Here is a 4,425-nt window from a genome sequence, read left to right on the forward strand (position 1 = left end):
AAGTATAATTAATATTTGGATTGAAACAAGATGAAAATGTAGTCCTAGCTAGTCCCACACTCAGCAATATTTCCAATCCATACATGTGATTAGACAATGGAAAAAGATGTCCTTTCAATTTTTGAATAACTTTTCATAACCTACCAAGCTTATGGATAAAAGTATCATAAATATAGATGCAACCAACACATACACAATGATATAGTGCTGTGATACTAAACTTCTAGTCTTAGTCTCGTCTGTTGTTCTGCTTATTTCTCTTGTAGCCAGCTAGCATGAAAATGAGTCTATGACCCTATATATCTTTCGTATCAAAAACAAATTATGTATTGAGGATTTAGGATTTTTTTTTTATGAATAGTTTAATTAAAAGAAAGATCCAGAAGCTCCAGAACCTTCTATTATCTGTTAGGATCATGTTTTACTCAGTCAAAGTAGTTTTTAATTAATTTGAAATTATATTGAAATGTGCAAAAATGTGTTTAAATTATCAGCGTATGCCGATATATCGTAGCTATAAGAGCCAATATATCGCCTATGATTGATATAGAAAACACGTCGAATTCGCACAAACGAAATCACGAACCCTCAAGATCATGGTAGGGGCGATATATCGGCTCCAGTGGCCAATTTTTGAATTTCGTAGAATTCTAAACTAGAAACAGCCCTTAACAACATTGACTTGTTCCTGAACGTTTTTGACCGAGTTCTGGGCATCTGTTGAACAGATAATTCAAATTTATTCATATTTTTAATAATTTATTTATTAATTGAAATGGGAGTTAGTTTCACACCTTGAACTCTATAAATAGGACCTAGTACTCAACCATTTTTTTCTTCATCTTCAAGCACAATTCAGAGCCTCCAAGCTGCTAAGATTATTCTAGAGTGAAACACTAGGGTTTTGGGGTTAAAACTTTCAAATCTAAAGCTTTTATAAATGCTTGGGAAGTAAGTTTTGTGTGATTTTGGTGTTCGAGGTATAGATCGAGGTTCTAAGCTATCCAAGGTATCCATTATCTTCAGGTTTAGTTCATATAGTTTCTTCTTATTCTTTCATTTTTTCTTCAAATCCTAACTTGTGATAGTGACTTTTGGTTAGGTGTTTAATTCCTTTGAAACATAAAGTTTTCGGTGAGTTCTTATATCGATGGTTTAGATCTTCTCTTCAACTTCATTTCTTTAGGAACTTATGGTTTTCTTATGTTTGGTTTTAGGAGTTCCCAATCCCGCTCTTGTCTCCAATATTCCAGTTTTTGGTAAGAAAAATTAGATAGTTTAGTATTATGACTTAGTTTATGATGTAGTTTATGTTTGTATGACCTAACATTTCAGGTACAATAAATGGGTAAGTGTGTCTGGACCTAAGGTGTCCAATGATGTATGACAGACTATGTCTGGTAGGCTCGGTTGCCAAAACTTTATGACGGACCTAAGTGATGTCCGGTGTATGATGGACTTTTGTCCAGGGCTTGCCACCCTTGTATAAACACTTATCTTTTTATTATATCTGACTTGTTATTATGACCTATAATTATGATTATGATTTATGACCTATGGCCTATAGTTATGAATATGACTTATGACCTATGATTTATGATCTATGACTTATGGTTTATGATTTATGGCTTAGATTATGATTTAGAATTATGACTTAAGTTATGATATGACTTAGAGTTTTGTGTTTGTATGGCTCTTGTGAATTTATGTTATGTTTGATTATATGATTATATGACTAACTCTTGTTTGTATTTTCCTTACTGGCCTTAGAAGCTCACTCCTTATGATGTTGTTGTGCAGAAAATTAAGGATAGAAAGGCCGGTGGCGAGTGGAACCTAAGACCTTCGTGATGTACTCGTGGGGACCATATAGTCGAGGAAGATCAAGCGGGCCAATTTATTTATTTTTATTAAAGAAATGTTATTTTAAAGTTTTATTTAAATGTTGCTCATTTTTATGTTAAAGACAATTATTATTAAAACCATGGATCCATGTATGTAATTATTTTCAAGTTTTTTATTCAATAAAAGAGCAATATTTAGGATTATGACCCAACGTTGTGTTCTCGATAATTTTTGAGAAAGTAGGGCGTTACACTATCTAAACTATTTATTTTGCTTAATTTCTCTTTAGTTGACGAAAAACATCATCAACAAAAACTATTTGTATATATATGCATAGGAGTAGGTCTAGGTGTATGTGTACGAGTTTAATTTTTAATTTTTTTTTTTGAATGAGAAATAGATTTCATTGAGAGCCAAATGGCTAATGACAGATTACAAGAGATACCATTTAAGGTAAGATACAAGTCGATAATTCGGGCCTCTGAATCGTAAAGTTGGGCATGGTGGTGGCCTGGATTACCAACTAGTTTATAAGGTGTACGAGTTTAATTACGTGGAGTTTATATTATTATTACAGTAAGTTTATTTTTTATGAATCTTATATATAATTTCTCCAAAATTAAAACCAATTCTTTTTATTATGGGTAAAATTGCACTTGAGTTCCCTCTTTTCTTACAATAACATCTCTTTAGTCCCAATTTTAAATTTTGAAGCATATAGGTCCCAATTTTCTAGGAAATACTACAATTTAGTTCCTACACCCTATTTACCATTTAAAAATTATTAAATTTAAAAGAAAAAACAGTAATTATAGTATTTTTTTTAATATTATTTGTGCATTATATCGGCTGTTTGTTTCGTTCTCCGTCATTTTATTACTGTAATATTTTTTTTGTCAAACGTTAATACTTTAGAAAATTTCTCTAGTGTTATTGCTCATTTATGTTTTTGGCATACGAAGAAGTTATAACCTCAATTTTTTTATGTGACGAAGATTTTAAAAAATTATGAAAAATTTACTGCACCGAAAACATGAATAGTTATGAAATTATGGGATCCATTTATTTTATTGACAAGTACTTTTCAATTTTTATTATTAAATAACAATACCAACTTGTAGGGACGTATAATAGGTACATATCTCTACTTTTTAGAACTATGGAATAGAGACCTTTATCAATGCAAAACACATGTTTACTTCAAGACAAAATCCCATTATAATGAATCAACTCCACTTAATTTTTGTATGCACTATTTTACCCCACAAGTAATTAGAACTAGTTTGGTTGGAATTGTATTAACTTATTCAATAATCAACTTTAGCAATACTGTAGAAAAAATGACTAAAATATAAAATTATCATATGTTTGGTAAATTATAATTTCAAAGTATAGTGAGATATAAAAATAATATTATAACATGTTTTTTTTTCTTCTTCTAGGTTTTGCACTTTATGCATTCAATTTGTCCAAATTTCTTTTGGATAAAGAGAAGTCAATCGACTTCGGGAGAAGATTAAACAACTCTTTCTTGGTAGAAAGAAAGTTAAATTTTCGAGAAAGATCTAGAAGTGATTTCAAATGTGAAGGTGATACAACAAAATTTGTTATAAGATTGGTTGCAAATTAATGTTTTTGCAGTTCGAGTTAAAAGGGAATCTTACTTTACTTAAGTCAAGTGAATATTTATATTTGTGAAAATTTTACTAATCAAGTTTATCTCTAGGCATGAAAAAAGATTTCTTCTAATTTTTTAATAACTTTTCATAACCCACCTAGATTTTGGATAAAAGTGTCATAAATACAGATGTAACCAACACATACAAAGTGATGTAGTGGTACTAAATTTCTAGACTTCATCTCGCCTGTCAGTTCTGCTTATCTCTCTTGTAGACAGATAGCATGAAAAAGATTCTACGTCCCTATATATATCTTTCATATTAAAACCTCTTATACCCCAAATTTCAGGACCATTAAATTATCTCGAAATAACTGAATTATGCTCGAATATATGTATTTTCAATATTTTTGATGCTGCTTAACCATTTCGGCGCGAAATGGAGGGTCCGCTCGAAAGGTCAGACCGTGGCAAGAGACTGACCTCAGAAGGTTGGTAGCTATTGGCTCGGGCAACATTCCAGGTGTCACCTTGAAGATTGTCAGGGTAGACTCGAAAGCATATCTTTAAAGATGTGAGGCTATTCATTTGAGTAATTAAAGCCTATAATTATTGAATTGTTTTATGTATTGCCTAGTCAAACCAATTCTTTAGGGATTCAAAATATTTCAAATTCAAATATGTAATGTTATGTAACTTCCCTAAAATTGTGGGAAAATAATCTGAACCTAGTCTATATATACCTAGGATTGTTCACTTGTAATTTTTACGCACAAATTTTGTACTCAATCTTTGTGAAACGACCTTTAGGCTTTAACACATATTATCTTAATTAAAGTGACTCGTAGACTAGATATTTTTAACTGCTGAACCATGTAAAAAATCTCCATTCTTGTTTTCTGTCTAAACTATTTATTTTGCTTAATTGCTCTTACTTTAGTTGATGAAAAACATCGTCAACA

The 4,425-nt window shown here is 30.8% G+C and overlaps 1 long non-coding RNA gene across 1 annotated transcript; it reads left to right on the forward strand.

The window, feature by feature from the left end:
- Window positions 1-868: 868 nt before the first annotated feature.
- Window positions 869-2,042, forward strand: LOC133783732 (uncharacterized). The gene is made up of 4 exons (XR_009870935.1): window positions 869-1,009; window positions 1,103-1,134; window positions 1,218-1,259; window positions 1,801-2,042. It is a non-coding gene; the product is annotated as an uncharacterized LOC133783732 (long non-coding RNA).
- Window positions 2,043-4,425: the final 2,383 nt, after the last annotated feature.

This window comes from Humulus lupulus, chromosome 6 (assembly GCF_963169125.1).
Source record: "Humulus lupulus chromosome 6, drHumLupu1.1, whole genome shotgun sequence".
NCBI lineage: Eukaryota > Viridiplantae > Streptophyta > Magnoliopsida > Rosales > Cannabaceae > Humulus > Humulus lupulus.